General features: G+C 47.0%; 1 protein-coding gene across 1 annotated transcript in view; it reads left to right on the top strand.

The window, feature by feature from the left end:
• Window positions 1-10,221: 10,221 nt before the first annotated feature.
• The window catches only part of CTDSPL2 (CTD small phosphatase like 2), a 38,714-nt gene continuing 31,077 nt past the window's right edge, over window positions 10,222-17,858 (top strand). The window contains exon 1 of the mRNA XM_066592977.1: window positions 10,222-10,394. The gene's annotated coding sequence lies outside the window, so the exon portion shown is untranslated. The remainder of the gene's footprint in view (window positions 10,395-17,858) is intronic.

Genomic DNA, 17,858 nt, shown 5'->3' with positions numbered 1-17,858 from the left:
CATTTTTCCACGTATTTGTGTACCAAAGGACCCCATATAAGTCAACGGTTTTGCAAAATGCAAGGAGATATGTGAAATACTGTGTAAGGCTGGTTTCACACAGGCGATAAAATCATGCACCGTGAGAGCATGTGAAATCCCATGCTTTTCAATGGTTTCCTTCACCTTTGCAATGTTTCACTCATGCGATGTTGCGTGAGGGAAAAAAAAAAATCACAGCATGTCCTTTTGATGTGCGATGAGGGAATCTGGCAAGACACCCAGGACCTAGGAAGTAAACATAGATTTATTTGTGTCTACACAATTTAGTCAGAGGGAACCCTGTGTTCGCAAATCTCTGACTACCTTATTACATCACATACGACCGTTTATACATCAAGTAGGCAGGCTTATTAAAAGCGAACACTTATGGTTCATCTTGGCACGAAGATCCAGACGTATGTTTTTACTTTCACTTTAGCCAGTTTTAGGAAAGGGAGGCGGGTTAGTGGGTGAATTCCAGGTTCCTGGTATCTGACTACATAGTGTATCTTAGCTATAACTAGTATCACACAGGAAAAGATTATGATACACAGCAAAGCAGACTGCATGTACAGACAACTACATTTCAAAGAGAAACTAAGCTAATAAGGCTAAAACTAATGTACAGTAGAATAAACAGAACAATATAGAATATGCTTCAGTCTTCGGGCTGATAACAGAGAAACAATAGCTTATAAGTCCTAGTACCACATTTTCCTCCCTTTTGATAGCTATCGCTTGCTTATAGCCTATCATCCTAATTTAGGGCTTTATACCCCCATAGACTTGTGCATAGCCTGTGCATCCCGTGCTGAATCAGTGTCTATCCATGTTTTAGAGGGAGGATATACTGGAATATAGCATATGATGTGTGAACCTTGTTCACACATATAATAAGTGGACTTACTTATTATATATGCAACCTCCCACTTGTCTCCCCTTACCCGTGTAGTAAGTATGGTACACTAATGGTCTTGTGATGTGTGTACCTGTTCTCACTTCTTGCATACATTTATCACAATTACTGGCATAAGTCCAAATTTCCTGTATAATGTAATCCCCCCCCCCCCCCCCCCAAAACACAATCTTTAGTATGTTCTTGTTGTCTTGCAGCTCTAGCTCTCCCCTCTCCTAGGTGCTTCAGGGAAAAACACTGTGTCTGTACAAAGACCACTGTCTCTGTGAAGAAAACGCTGTCAGCAGGTGCCTCCCCACTTTCCAGGCTTTCAGTAGGGGGCAGGGTCTTTGTCTGGTCCAAGGCATTTCTGGAGGTTTTTTTATGGTGAGCTTCAGGGGATCCGTAGGGTGTGGTAAGCAGGTACGGTCAGTGTAGGTCACTTTGACTCTAGTATGGTGGATTCAAGGTCCCATCTCAGCAACTTTAACAGCAGTTGGGGTAGATAGGATAACAGTGTATAGACACTTCCACCTTGGTTTGAGAGGCCTCTGGCACCAATTTTTCACCCAGACTTTTTCCCCTGGAAGAAAAAGTACACAGCAGTATCCAGACATATTGGTCACTTTTGCACAGGAGTATTCAAACAAACAGGTAACCTTTTTCCTGCTCTTTTGGCGATGGTTGCCATGGTCTTACCCAGAGCAAGCATCTGCTGGTGATTTATCATTTCTCCCACTATTTTGTTGTCTGTTCTAATCCCCAACATTACTGGTCTAGACCTACCCTACACCATCTCAAATGGAGAATAGGCAGTTCTTTTGGAGGGGGCAGATCTGATTATGAGCAGAGCAATGGGTAGTACTTGTGGCCCTTTTAGGTGAATCTCCTGCCAGAGCTTCCCTAAGGCAAGTTTTAAAGTCCGGTTCATTTGCTCAGCCTTTCCTGAGCTCTTGAGGTTTGTAGATAGTGCAATCTCCATCTGATCTTGAGGCAACTGGCTAACGCTTGTATAATCTCTACAGCAAAGGCTGGTCCGTTGTCTCACAGCGGTAGGCTGTGTCTTGGAATTATGTCTCTTAGTAGTGCTCTGCCCACTTCAGTTGATTTCTCAGTCCTAGTGGTGTAGGCCTCCACCCACCCCCCTGTATGTGCAGACAAAGACCAGGAGATACTGCCATCCGTCAGCTGTAGGCATTTTGAGTAAAGTCCACTAGTACATCTTGAAAGAGAGCTGCTCCAAAAGATTGTATCCCTAGAATCTTTAAAGGATTTTGGGATCATTTTTAGTGCAAATGGCACATTTTCTGGTGCTCACCTGGTACGTCTTGGGATGTACAGCACATCTTGGATTAGATTTTCCATAGTGGTGGATTTGCTTGGCATCAGCATCTACGTCTCTGTTTCCCTGTACAATGAGTAAGTCTCCCTCCTATTTTCCTTTTACAGTGAATGACAAACGCCTCTTATGAGAGTTCCAGAATGAGAAGAGCGTGCTTTACTTCTTGACCCGCTGAAGTGATCAAACCCTTTTCTTGGTACAGGGCCCCATGAACATGGAGATTGAGGAAGGCATACGTTGAGTCAATGAAGATATTGACTTTCACCCCAGCTGCCAGCTGTAGGGCTCTGATAAATGCAATAGGTTCTGCTTTTTGAAGTGAAGTTCCTTTGGGCAGCGGTTTTGATTCTATGGTAGTCTGTAAGGTGACCACTGCATATCCAGCATCTGTGTACTATTTGACATCAGAAGCTTCAAGAGGTGGGTCCCGTAGATCAGGATGGATGCTAAAGACTTAGTCCATCACCTCCCAGCAGTTATCTTCAGGGGTTCCAGTTCTAGTGGTCAACAGGGTTGCTGGATTTAGAGTGGTGCATACTTCCAACTTCAGTCTTGGGTTTTCACATAGGAAGCATTGGTACCTAGTCATGCGAACATTTGTCAGCCATTGGTGACCTTTGGCATCCATCAGAGGACAGAATGGGGTATCCGTACTGTGACATCTTGATCCAGGGTAAGCTTGTCAGCCTCTGTAACCAAGGCCACTGTTGCTGTCAGCGCACTCAGCCAGGGAGGCCATCCCATGGCCACATTGTCAAGTTGTTTGGAGAGGTGGGCAACCAGTCGATGCCATGATCCTATTATCTGGGTGAGAACAACGATCGCCAGTCCCTTCTTCTCATGAACATACAGAATAAATGGTTTCTCCAGATTAGCCAAGGCCAGTGCGGGTGCTTTTAGGAGCGCTTGCTTGATATTGTCATAGGCCCTTGTATGTTCCTGCTCCCAGCAGAAAGGGGCATCTTCACCTCCCTTTGTGACTTCATAAAGGGGTTTGGTCATTTTAGCAAAGCCGCGTATGCATATTTTGCAGAATGTGGCAGCTCCAAGGAATTCTCTGACTACTTATGGTAGTTAGTACAAGGATATTGTAGACAGCCTACTTTCTTTTCAACTCCCAGTTATCTCTTCCCTTGTAAGATATGAAATCTCAAGTATTTGACAGTTGCTTGGCAGATCTGAGTTTTTTTCCTTGAGACTTTGTATCTGGCTTCATAGAGATGACAAAACATTGTCTCAGTGTTCAGCAGACATCATTCAGAGGTAGATGTGGTTATGAGGAGGTCCTCCAAATATTCTAGCAATACAGGACTGGGCTGGAAAGGGAGAGAAAGAGTTTCCTTAGGTCAGTAGCAAGAGCTTCTCCGGAGAGTGTAGGTGAGTTTTTGAACCCTTGGGGCAAACTGTACTTTTCTCCAGTTCTTGGGTCTTCCCATTGGAAGGCAAAGATGAGCTGGCTGTCCTCTGTCAGCCTGATGGTGAAGAAAGCATCTTCCAAGTCCAGCACAGTAAAGGAAGTTGCTTCCCCTGGTATCGGTCCGAGCAGGATGTACGGGTTGGGCCCTTTCTGATGCAAAGTAACCACAGCTCGATTTACCGCTATGAGATCCTGTTGTTCCAGACTTTCTTACAGCCAAGAGGGGGGGGGGGGGGGGGGTCTTTCAGTGTGACTGGCATCTCCTCAGGTTACCGTACTTCACAAACTTCTCCAGCTGCAGTGCAATGCCATGGCGGGCAGCAGATGGTAAGCAGTATTGCTTGATAGACAAAGGTTGTGCCCCTGGTTTCAGCTGTACTGTGAATGGGGGGTATATTCTGAGTGAGTCTTGATGGCTTAGCTTCCGCCATACTCCTTGTTGTTTCATTACTAGGTCCAAGGTGGGGCTTAAGTGATCTGCCTTATGAATGACAGCAAACAATCTCCATTCTTCCTCTTGAGGTACTGTGGGCGGGAGTTGGAACATCTTTTCCAAGTTGTAAAGGCATCTGAACATCCGGTTCAAAGGACACTTGGGCCTGTAGTTTTCTCATCATATCCCATTCCAATAGTGGCATTGGACAGTCCGGTAGATACAGGAATTGATGAGTGACTTCTCTGTCTCCTGAGGTGCACGGCCGTGGTACAATAAAATGATGCTTCCCACCTTGTCCAGTAGCTCCCACAATCTGGGCTGTCCTGCGCGAAAGAGATGCTAGTTATCGGGTTATACAGAAGTTCACAAAATGACACCATACATTTACTCTGACCATAGGTTCCTGGGGGCCCAGTAAATAGGAACCTGGTTGCCCTCATTCGGAATTCTCTTCGTACAGCAGAAAAATAGAAGCAGAACAAGATGAAGGTTGTCGGGGCCTGAGTGGCTTTGCCAAGTGCTCGTCTCAGGTAGTGGCCATTTTCGGCCTGGCCCCTTCCTCCTTGTCTTCCTGTATAAGCAGAGGAGGTGAGAGGCCAGTGTCTACTGCAGTGACCATGCTTCCTGCACTTTCTGCATTTGTCTCTATCAAGGGGGCGGTCTTGGGGCACGACCTTCTGTAGTATGAAGGAGGTGGGTCGTTTTGTGCGTTGTACGGGGGTGGGGGCTGTCATGACTGAATTGCTGTAGCCAGTAAGTCCACCTTCTTTTCAATTTTTAACAGTCCTTTGTCTCCTGCAAAACCTTCCTGCTCCTGTAACTTTCTTCTAATGTTACTATTAGCATCGCAGTTCGGGTCGACATCAGGATATATGGCAGCTATATGAGTGGCAGCATTTGCTATATCATGTAGGATTAAGCCCTGTCAGGTACTCCCCAAAACTTGTGTCAAAATACAGCTACATTCTTCAATACTAAACAGAGAACGAAGAAGGTGTTGACAATCCCCTTTAGTGAGCTTGTGAGGACTCCTGATACTTTCCAACAATTCCGTCATTTTCTGTAGTTTTTTAGAGAAGGAGAGTGCTGATTTTTCAGTTCAGAAGCTCGGAACTGGTATAAGGGGATATATAGAAAAATAGTATATCTATCTACCCTAATAGTTTCCTGAAGGGAGTTATGGGCTTGGCATTCTTAGATTTTGTTAAACCTGTGGAGGATCCTAAGGGGGTGTATTCCCAGTGGTGTGAACCCTTCCATCATGCCTGCTGGGTCAGTAACCTGAAACACTATGCTACTGCACACCAAACAGTACAACATAATAAAGACAACCGCAACAAGGAAACACACTTTCCCTAATGAATTTTAGCCAGGTAGGGGACCTGCCTACACAGCAGGTTAGTCATCCTGACAAGGACGGACCTGACCACGTAGCTCGACCACTAGCTGACCCTATGTGGGATAGGGGAATAACACAAAAAATAAGATGAAACAGATACATAGTCACAGGTACTCACAAGACAACTTCAACATGAAACCTGACTGCATGCGTGGCAATTGTCTCAATAGGAACAATCCCACGCGGGAACCTAAGGACCTAGCTAGCCCTAGGTGATAAGCAGTCCCTAGCAGGACAGGACACAGCACACACCAACACAAAAAGGAATGCATAACACACAGAACAGGGCTAATTATACGCCAAATGTACGGCCCGACACCCAGAACACAAATGCACACAAACCGGGGTGCTAGGAGACGAGATTCCTCTTGTTAGAGAGTCTGATATATCCAGCCAGCTCAATTATCCCCCACTTGTGGCATTTTTTTTGTCTCCTGGAACTTCATAGAACCAGAAATCCAGCAATACAGCCTAATGTCTCCCCCTTTTTTTGTTTTACCTCCTGGCCGCACCTCAGAAGTGAGTGAAGCATATATCAAGGGGGCAGTGACAAGAGCGAGTGGTCCTTTCTATACAGAATTCCTCGTGTGGCGCAGAGTGTTATGGCAGCAGTATGCAGTCCTAGGCTCTCGCTCATGACCTGAAGGTTGCGAGTTCAATCTCTGCATGTTTCAGGTAGCCGGCTCAAGGTTGACTCAGCCTTCCATCTTACCGAGGTTGGTAAAATGAGTACCCAGCTTGCTGGGGGAAAATAATAAATATATTACCTAAAAGTGCTGTGGAATAAGTTGGCGCTATACAAATAACAAGTCCCTTCCACTGGGCGGCAACACAATTCCTGCCCTATTTCCTCTTCTCTTTGTCTAGGAAATATTTTTCTTTTCTTTGGGTGCGCCCAATTCCACTATTCTTTACCATCATTATGCGACATTCCTTTGCATATACGATCTCAATACACAGTACTTTAATTGGAACAATCAATATCGAACATACAAAAACATGCAATCCAAAATTTCAATCTGTTCAAGTAATTCTAAATCAAAACTGCCCTCTGTTGGCCAAGTTGGGAATAGCTTCGGCCATTCTATTTCACACAAATACTTTAACCTTTTGTTGTCCACTTTTACATTACTAACCTTACAATATAGCTTACTGAAGTTTTTTAGCATGCATTCAACTGATGATTGTGAGATCGCACTGCCCATACTTGGTTGGTATTATTTTCCCTATGCAATGAAAACAATCGTCGAGTTTTACAACGTTTTTTTACCCCGCTGGACTGTTAACCACGCTATACTTAAAGACAAGACATCTTCACTTGAAAAATCCCATCAAGCTACTGAGGTCGGTCTAGGCTTTTGGATCCAAAATCCTCTTCTATCCCTACGGAATAGGTCATTTACCTGCGATTGTCTCAGACTAATCGCTAACATCTACTCGACAGGGCATATCCTCTCACAATCACAAAACATATTACTTCACATCTTCAAAATGTATCTCAGAACCTGGGTTCTTACCTTTTCAGCTGATTTCAAAACTTCCCCATATACCATCCAGTTCCATAGCCCTTTGGGTTCCAATTACTTGGTCTGAAATAGAGATGAGCGAATGTACTCGGTTCGGGTGTTTTTGGACTCGAGCACCGCTTTTTCCAAGTAACTGACTATTTGGACGAAAAGATTCAGGGGGTGCGCGGGGGGTTGCAGAGGGGAGTGGGGGGGGGGAGAGCCCCCTCCTGTTCCTCACTGCTACCCCCCCCCCACTCCCCTCTGCAGCCCCCCGCGCACCCCCTGAATCTTTTCGTCCGAGTAGTCAGTTACTCGGAAAAAGCGATGCTCGAGTCCAAAAACACCCGAACCGAGTACGTTCGCTCATCTCTAGTCTGAAGGTTTAGACACAGCAGGCTCGGAGAGTGTTCCATTGGTCCCAGAGAAAACTACTGGGCGGGCTCTCTGTCCTGGCTTGCAGACAAGAGCAGATGCAAAAATGCAGTCTCCATCAGATATCCCGGACGAGCCCCCATTTGATATACCATGCGACATCTGCCAAGACACCAGGGATGTAGGAAGTGAACACAGATTTGTGTCTACACAATTTAGTCAGAGGGAACCCTGCGTTCGCAAATCTCTGAACACCTTATTAGATCACATACGACAGTTTTATATAAGGTAGGCAGGCTTATTAAAAGCTAATACTTATTGGTTCATCTTTACGCAAAGACCTGGAAATATGTTTTTACTTTCACTTTAAACAGTTTTAGGAGAGGGAGGGTGGTTAGTGGGTGAATTCTCGGTTCCTGGTATCTGGTTACGCAGTGTATCTTAGCTACAACTAGTATCACACAGGAAAAGATTAGATACACAGCAAAGCAGACTGCATGTACAGACAGCTACGTTTCAAGTGGAAGGGAAACTAGTAAGGCTCAAATTAGTATACAGTAGAATAAACAGAGCAATATATAATATGATTCAGCCTTCGGGCTGATAACAGGGAAGCAACAACTTGTAAGTCCTCGTACCACACTATCTTTCTCCGTTTTGCTCTTTTTTTTTTTATCGCCCACGTTTTCCTATGGAGCCTTCGTTTTATTGCATCGCAGTGCACGAACTTGCGATTTTTGTGCGATGCGTCCTATTGTCTTTCTTGCAAGACTATGGCAGGTGTCAGCGATGTTTTTGTGAGAAAAAGCAGCCGCTCAAAAATTGCCTGAACAAAGACGCGATCTTGATGCGATTTTCTTGTGGCGATATCGCGATCACCCATGTGAAATTACCTAATTCTGCTGGAAAAAGAACACATCTGGAACTAATTAGCCATTTCAGTTGGTGTGGTTTTGTTTGTTGCGTGCAAAATCCTGTGGGCAGAAAAAGTACAGCAAATTACGTTGAATCGTGTGCAAAAATGCCTCGTTCAGTGCAAATATGTTGCACTCGGATGCGCGCAATTGCGCTCACGTTTATGTGAAGCCGGCCTGAGTCCACAGTAGACAATTCTGCCATAAAATTTGCTTTTGACTGCGGATTTCACATCTGCGCCAAAACCTACGACTGGAGATCCAATCGCAGATACGGCTAAAAATAAATACATAGTAACATAGTTCGTAAGGCTGAATGAAGACAATGCCCATCTAGTCCAGCCTGTCTAGCCTCCTGTTTTGTTGATCCAGAGGAAGGCAAAAAACCCCAAGAGGCAGGAGCCAATTAGCCCTTTTGGGAAAAAATTCCTTCCCAACTCCCTAATGGCTGAAATGTTGACAGCGGGCCTTGCAATCAGCCGGCTCGTAAGGGTCTTAAAATGCTGGACCCCGCTGATCAACTATGGATGACCCATCCTGAGGGTAGCTCATCAAAAGTGACCTCCCAGACAACCCCTTTAATGGTATAAACTTCAATATATGGCACAGAGATCCCCTTTAAAGAGATCCTGTCGTCACCTTTGACCCTCACTAACTATATAACGGGGAGTGGGTGTTTCATACCAGGCATCCCGTTCCAGCGCTGTGCCCTCGCGGGAGAGCCAGCTGAGAACAGTCACACCGTGCGTACCCAGCCACTTTGTGGGGACACCGCGCTGGAACGGGGCGAACCCCGCGGCGCAGCGCCCCGCTCTGTCACCTTTGACCCCATAATGCAGTTTATGGCGCTCAACAGATGACAAGTTTCCTTTAAATGTATAAACTTTTCTAAGGCCCCTGTGATTGGGGGAGCAGCGCCCCCCGCAGTCAGCTACGGTCCAATCTAAAAACAAGTTGTCCCCACTGTACCACTCGCCAGTATATCCTATTAGCGGATACCCAGTAATGCTGGGCGATGGGGAGGAGATACGTCACCGCCGCCAGCAGACACGGATACCATCACCATCGGCAGCCGGTACTCCGCTGGGGCATCCATGGCAGAGATTACAAGTCAACAGGTCCACTTAAAGGGGTGTTTGGGTCATTCGTGATCCCCGCCAATCAGCTGGCCCTCCGCTGTCAGCGCAGCACGCACGGACGCCATTATCACCGCAGGGACGGATGCCATCATCAATGGTCAGAGCAATTGACAGCATTAAAATCAATGCCAACTATCACATTTCCGGCGCCTTGTTGCGGTCCGAGCGGACATCCGGGCATACAGCGATTTTTCTTCCATCCAAAGCCGGGCAGCTGGTTGGAAAGCGAGCGGACCCCACTATATCCAATGGGTCTGTCTGACGCTGTTAGGTGGGACCGTTCGGCCATGGGGATCCCCCCTCCCTGCTCCCCGAGGCAGATGTGATACCGCTCATTAATTTTATTATATTTTTATTTGTTTTTATTGAATTTTACTATTTCTTTTACAAGACACGTTATTATGTTTTATGTACATTACTACGTACACGGCGGCGTATCAGAATCGTTGTAGGATGCCAGTAAGCAGTCAGGTCTTAATAAAAACATTGTTTATTCTGTGTTTTCCACATCTCACTACATCTTGTGAAGGCAGAACAATAAGGTGCCCTGCAGACACCATGATGCCAGTCAGGCAGCATGTGCCATGATAACCTGGTGCCAAATTAGGCAGAGCATTCGCCCTGTGGCACCCAGGAACCCGTTGTAGACTTCCCACAGGTGCTGGTAGGAGGCAGAGTATTGTCGTCCATCCTCCCCTCACACTGTACACAGCTCCCTCCTCCCGCCACATTCCCTCCTCCCCCCCCCTCCTCTCCTCACAGCCAGCCCGCGCATGCGCACTGCGTTGTATCCGGGTCCTGCGTTCCCTCGGTCGGCGGGAAATGGCGCCCGGGATTTAGCTGCTGCGGTCCGGAGATACGGAGGACACCGGCCCCGGGGAGGCTGAGGACATTACAGTAACACCCTGTGCTCTCGGCGCTTATCACCCGGAGGCCGCCGGGATACTCCAGGTAGGAATCAATAGAGGCCATGGATGGGGGAGAGGCCTCTGGGAGAGAGAGAGGCCCGGGAATGGTCGGTGTGTGCAGATATGTCGTCCTCCGCCGCCGCCGGGGACTGGCATGTACATGTATGTACACCGAGGGGTCACGTGTGTGCTTCCATCACCACATCCCATAGTATTTACTACCACATCCCATAGTGGATACCAATGGCCCCCGAAACTGTGTGGCCTCCATAGGAATGCATTGGCCGTGTACTTACCTGGAGGTAGGTGCTCCTTACTCAACCGTTAGAAGGGGGGTTTCCTATTGACGAGCCTCCATAATTAATCAGTGGGTTCCACCACTTGTGGTTCTCTCCGCTCGCTGTCAGCGCCGCAGATGGTCGGACGACATCGCCGGCGATCGGGATCTGGCGTGGAAAGGCACCTTCATTCCCATCAGAATCATTAGGAGCGACGCCTTCCGTTACGCGTCCGCTCGGACCACAACAAGGCGCCGGACATGTGATAGTTGGCATTGATTTTAATGCTGTCTATTGCTCTGACCATTGATGATGGCGTCCGTCCCTGCGGCGATAATGGCGTCCGAGCGTGCTGCGCTGACAGCGGAGGGCCAGCTGATTGGCGGGGATCACGAATGACCCAAACACCCCTTTAAGTGGACCTGTTGACTTGTAATCTCTGCCATGGATGCCCCAGCGGAGTGCCGGCTGCCGATGGTGATGGTATCCGTGTCTGCTGGCGGCGGTGACGTATCTCCTCCCCATCGCCCAGCATTACTGGGTATCCGCTAATAGGATATACTGGCGAGTGGTACAGTGGGGACAACTTGTTTTTAGATTGGACCGTAGCTGACTGCAGGGGGCGCTGCTGCTCCCCCAATTACAGGAGCTTAGAAAAGGAAACCTGTCATCCCTTGTGCGCCGTAAACTGCGTTATGGGGTTAAAGGTGACGGAGCGGGGCGCTGTGCCGTGGGTTTGCCCCGTTCCAGCGCGGTGTCCCCACAAAGTGGCAGGGTACGCACGGTGTGACTGTTCTCAGCTGGCTCTACCGAGAGGGCACAGCGCTGGAATAGGGTGCCCGGTATGAATCACCGTTCCCCGTTATATAGTTAGTGAGGGTCAAAGGTGACGGGATCTCTTTAAAGGGGATCTCTGTGCCATATAGTAAAGTTTATACCATTAAAGGGGTTGTCTGGGAGGTTACTTTTGATGAGCTAACCTCAGGATGGGTCATCCATAGTTGATCAGCGGGGGTCCAGCATTTTAAGACCCTTATGAGCCGGCTGATTGCAAGGCCCGCTGTCAACATTTCAGCAGCCTGAGTTGGTACTAAAGGCACAGCTCCCATTGAATGTAATGGGAGTTGTGCCTGCAGTACCAAACCAGGCTGCTACAATATGAACAGCGCTGTCTTCGCTAACAGCGGCCCTGGTGATCAGCTGGTATCTCGATTGGCGGACCCCCACTGCTTAATACGAAAAGTCCGTGATAACCCCTTTAAAGGGGTCTCCCTTGCCATATAAACTATGTGCCATCAGTACTTCCATAGAGTGACTCGTAATGTATGCTTATGTGAAACTATGTGGCTATTATTACCTGTTGCCGACGTCACATCCGCTCGGGTCCGCAGGTCGTCATCCAGTCCTGTTTGTTTCTAGGTGACGCCACCATAATGTAACACTCGGGGGTGGGGTGGGGGGGGGGGGTGAGATGTTGGCCGTTTCCTTCAGGAGATATGATTCAACCTCCTATAGTTGTGAACCTGCGTGCCAACCCGGCCTAACGAGCCGACGCGAGGTGTGTGGGGTGGCAAATGAGCGCAAGCAATAATGATAAAAAAATGTTAGGTTCAGAAAACATCCTTTTACAAGTATATTTACACAGCGCAAATGTTGCAGATTTTCTGCAGTGGAATTTGCCGCAGAATACCGGCAGTATTTTACCGAAGCAGCGGGGCGGATGAAGTCAACGGGCTGCGAAAGAAATATCCGCCGCGTACATTGACCTGCGTTGTGGATTGTAACCCTGCGGGCTGTGCGGCTTCTTCACGTAACCCGGTTTTGACTTCCGTTTTGCATTTCCATCAAAAAAGCTGCAAAGCAAATTCAATTCCGTTCGGTTTGATTTCAGATTGATTTTTGGGGGGGGGGAAACGATGCCGTCCGTGCAATTTTTCGCACAGGATAGGACATGCTGCGGTTCTCCCTCGCAGTCTATTTCCGCTGGTGGGCAGGGAAGAATCGTGTAGCACAACATGTCTATGGACGGACATTGCAGCGAAGTTCGCTACGGGCCTCTGACTGCGAATTCCGCCGCGATCATCCGTCCGTGGGCATTGGGCCAAAGGCTTTTGTTTGGTTCCGTGTAATGGATCAGTTTTTTAATAGGCGTGCGCAGAAGCTGGGACAAAAGGGTAAAAATGTATCCGTAGAAAACTGATGTAAGTGGAAACAAACTGATAGAAACTATCCGGTTTAAAATGGATCCGTTAAAAAAGACGGAAAATAGAAAATTATTTAAAACCTTTTGCACAATTGTTATGTGATTTATTTTAGATGCATTGGGACAATAGTAAAAAAAATTAATAATTGTAGTGGTGAATATAACCATTAAAGGGGTCATCGAGGACTTTTACTATTGATGCTCTATCCTTAGGTCATCAGTAGATGATTGGCGGGGGTCCACAGCTCAGGATTCCCATCGATCAGCTGATTACTGCCATCACTGTCAGTCTGGACAGCGCTGGAAGCGGATAGGGCTGTCAACGTTGCAGCAGCCCGGTTTGGTACTGAAGGCACAACTCCCATTGAATTAAATGGGATCCCAAGCAGTGGCCCTCCACCAATCAACTAATGATGTGCTATCCTAAGAATAAGTCATCCAATAGAAAAAGTCCTGGAGAATCCCTTTAACCGTTGGCAGCCTTTGTAGTAATAGTATAGCGCAAACGGGAGTCCACAAAAATCCTGTGCTGTCCTATGAGGGTATGTTCACATGTTGCAGATTTTGGTATATGTACGGCGGGTACCAGCTGTCTTTGACAGTTACACCCGCCCACATCGGCCTTGGCTGTTACCCCTTTATATACTGCTGTAGCCTGACAATGGCATTTAAATGTCCGCGTTTGGGGGTCCTTTTGAGATCGTAAGGTGTCTTTCGGTTGTCATTGCAGTCCTAGATCTTGTGAAAGCCCACAGGGCTGCCATGTATTTCTGCCTATTAGGACACAGGCCTGTGTCCTAAAAGAATGCCAGTAGAAATGCCATGTACTGCAATACTGAACTATTGCAGTATATGGTATGAGCGATTGTTCAAATCCCCAATGGGGACTTAAAAAAAAAAAAAAAAAAGTTGAAAACAAAAATGAAAATTTTTTTTTAAAATTATATAATTTATTTAATTAAAAAAAATAAAGGATACTTAAAGTTCCAAGTTTCCCTTTTCCTATGTTCATAATTAAAAAGAAATATCAAAACAAACCTATAGAGTACTTACAGTCGGTTTCTTCGCAATGTGATATTGCTACAAATCGCATGTATGTGAAGCCGATGCTTTCCTGTGGGTTCCTTCACACATGCGATGTTTTACAGGCTGCTACATTGCGAGAGAAAAAAATTTGTGGCTTGCTGAATATTGCAGCGATCTTCAAGGTTTTGTAGACCATTTCCCTATGGAGCCTTTCTATGTGCTGCATTGCGATGCAACTTTCACAGTAGGAAATCCTACTGTAAAAGCCCTAAAATACGCCCCTAGCCCCAAAAAACAGGTACATCACTGCTGCCAGGTCCGCCGCACTTCTCCTTTGCAGCTCTGGAACTTGTTTGAAGTCTTCTGTCATCGCTTCCTAGATTGGAGGTTCAACATCCCCACCTCCAGGAAGCGCTGGCTGTGATTGGCTGAGCCGCGGCGCTCGATGAACCAAAAATAGCCATTCATATAATGGTTCATCGAGCGCTGGCTTTGATTGGATCTCAAGCACCGCGGCTCAGCCAATCACAGCCACGATTCCGGGAGGTGGGAATTTTGAACCTCCAATCCAGGAAGCGATGACAGAAGACTTCCAACAAGTGCTGAGGCTGCAGAGTCGTGCGGCGGACCTGACAGCGGCTGTTAGGTGAGGTTTTTTTTTAATGCGGCTAGGGCTTATTCCCTTTCCCTGAAAATCCCGGCAAGAGTGCTGAAAAGTCACAAAATCGCGATATCGCTGACGCTCGTGTGAAAGAGGCCTAAAAGTCTGTTCTTTCAAAATAATTATGTCAACAGGAAAAAAAAAAATACAGCGGCAGAATTTTTTTTTCTTGAGTCACCCTATTTCCAAAAAAAAAATGTAATAACAGCAATGCAAACGTCACATGCACTGCAAAATGCTACCAATCGAAACCACAAACTGTCCCGCTAAAAACGAGCCCTGACACAACCAATATCGGGGGAAGGATAAAGCTTCCCAAAACAGATTTTATTTTTTAAAGGTAGTGCAGCAAAAAACGTGAATCTGTTTGGTATTCCTGTAACCCACTGACCCACGAAATAAAGTTATGTCACTTCTGCTGCAGTGTGCCCTCTGTGAAAGCAGTAACCCCCCCCCCCCCAAAAAAAACGGCAAAATTGTTTTCCATTTCATTGCACTTAGGCCTCATCAGGCCCGCTGTGGATTCTTCATGCAGAGTCCCGCAGCGGGTCCCTCCTTTCCCGCGGACATGAGGCCTAAAAAGATGATTTACTTACCTGTCCGGACGCTGCGGATCTTTCCTCCGTCGCGGCCAGATCTTTTTTCTTCAGCCCGGTGGATGTGCTGTGCACTTTTTTTTAACTCCTGCTTTCCCGTGCCGGAGAGCAGGAATTCAGCTGCGGGTGCGCTGCGGATCCGGACGGCCTCCATAGGCTTCAATAGAAGCCTGCGGGAGCCGTCCCCGCGGGAGACCCGCACTAAAATGGTGCATGCTGCGGGTGTTTTCCCGCACATGCAATCCACGCCTCAGGGTCCAATGCATCCCTATGGGGCACGGATCACGCGTGCGGGTGACCCGCTGTGGATCTGTCCTCGTGGACATGAGGCCTTAGACATTTTTTAAAGCCTTTCAGTCCATTACATGGTACCACTGAAAAATGCAACCCGTCACCAACAAGACAGCTAGCTGACAGAAAAATAAGTTGAGGCTTTTTTTTTTTTAAAGCGAGGAAGAGAAAACAAATATAAAAAAACTGTCCTTCAGGCCTCCCTCACACAGGCGTCTGCAGAAATACAGTGTTTTTCAACACTGCATTTACTGTAGATTCAGCACGGTTTCAGCAGCGCTGCCATGGCTTGGATGCTGAAAAAAAAAAAAATCCATACTCGCCTTGAAAGTGCTGTCGGGGACTCTCCGGGCCGCCTCCAGCAAGAGATTGCTCTGATTGGCTGAGTGATAGCTTGCTCACCCAATCACAGCCAGTGCTGGATGCTTCAATGAATGGCTGAGCAGGCTGTCACTCAGCGCCGCTCAGCCAATCAGAGCAAACTCTTGCCGGAGGCGGGGATCCTCAGCCGGCTGACAAGTCTTGAGGGGACAATTACATCACCTGTAAGGCGAGGATTGATTTTTTTTTTTTTTTTTTTTGGACTGGTAGTGTAGCCGGGGCGTTTTCCGCAGCACTGAAACCATTGCCCATTCATTTCAATAGGCGACGCATGAAATGAATGGGAGCGTTGTTGCTGCGCTGAAAAGGCAGCGCTAACTACTGTACACACATGCCAGTGTGAGGGAGGCCTAACGGTTTAAAAAAAACAAGAGAAGCTACACCAAAAATTTTTCCTCCTAATGTGATACATTTTATTATATTAGTTATGATAGAAAGCAGAAAATAATAGAACAGTAACAACATGATTGATTGAATTAATATAAACAATGAACATTTGTGTGACCACAATGGTGCCAAAACAATAATCCGTAAACCTTCATACATGTTGTACTAAGGAAAGGGTTAATGCAAAAAAATGATTTGGGTTCACAATGTCACAAATGGCTGGATTGAAGGGGTTGTTGGGTATTAGGACGCCCGCACCGCAGATACACAGCAAATACCGTCCGTAGCATGCTGTGGAAAACCACTTTTTCCTGCGGGAACCAATTGCGCGCTGCAGAATAAGTTGGTGCTATACAAATAACCAGATTTATTTTATGCTATTCCAAAGTTTAGAGAAAATGGGTGGCAACACCTATGGGAGCTGCACTGGTTACAACGAAGCTCTTCTTAAAGGGGTTGTCCAGCTACCTCAATTTACAAAGAGCTACTGAGCTATAGAATAGCAGAAGGAATTCCTTGCCGATCTCTGTTCACCCATGGCCGGTCAGTATCCGGCAGTGACCTCAGCGGAGCCAACACTTCACTGGAGCCACGGGGGCAGGCGGGAGAGACGCCCAAGAAGCATCAGCGCAGGAGGTTGGTGACATGAAGAATATTGGTTTTAAGCTGTTAAAAGGTACGTTCACATTTTCAACATAAAAAGAGCGCCAAAAAACCTGCAGCGTTGGTGCGGATTTTGATTAAGATTCGTCTATCAGCTGCACGGCGATCCCCGCACCTCCATACACTTTACATTACCAGCCACAAGAGCACAACTGCTATTGAGCGCCAATGGTCATGGGATGCAACTTCCACATCACCTGACCGGTAGCGCTCACTAGTGGTTGCTGGGCTGTACTGCACTCTTGGGTCTGGCAGCATGAAGTATTTGGCGAGTTGTACAGGCTGAAGTCAGCTGCGGATCCGCACTAATGGTGGTCATTTTGACATGGAAATGCCGCAGTTGTCGCTTTGTGTGAACGTATCCTAAAATAAGAGCGGCTGGACACCCACTTACACGAAATGTTCTGAGCTGGACTCTCACAGGGCGGTATTACGGTTTCCACAGTATTTGGCAGCCTTTTTGATGTGCATTTTAATTTAAACCTCTGAGATTTGCTGTAAAACGCTTGTATTTTAGACAATTAGAGTTACTGCCAAAATACTGTAGAAAAGCGATAAAACCGCGCTGGGGGATACGCAGCTCTGGATCTGTCCAGGCCCGTATGAGGCACTCTTGTTTATAGTGGCCCCGTGTAAGGGCATCCGGATCGTCCCGTCTGCGTCACACTGAGAGATGAACATGACGGGGTATAGAGCCATGCACTTACCAGGGACTTGGTGCGACCACTTGTTTTATGGTCACCAATCTATTTGAATGGGTGTCATTTAATACTACTACTGTGATCCCTGGTGGTCTTTCCACTGGGACCCCAGCGATCATGAGGACAAGAGCCCTGAGCCCTCCACTGGAATGTCACTGCCAATGGGATTGATGGAGATAACTGCAGCTGTCGGCTGGCTCAGTCGCTGCCATAGACCGTGAATGGAGTGGTAGTGCGCATGTGTCATGGGACAATCACTTTAAAGATATTTGTGTTCAATTATTTAGCAGAAGCATTGTGAATGAAGCCTCCAGGTATTC

This window comes from Eleutherodactylus coqui, chromosome 2, assembly GCF_035609145.1.
Source record: "Eleutherodactylus coqui strain aEleCoq1 chromosome 2, aEleCoq1.hap1, whole genome shotgun sequence".
Lineage (NCBI taxonomy): Eukaryota > Metazoa > Chordata > Amphibia > Anura > Eleutherodactylidae > Eleutherodactylus > Eleutherodactylus coqui.
The sequence above is the reverse complement of the archived record's forward strand: the minus strand, read 5'-3'. Positions and strand labels throughout refer to the sequence as shown.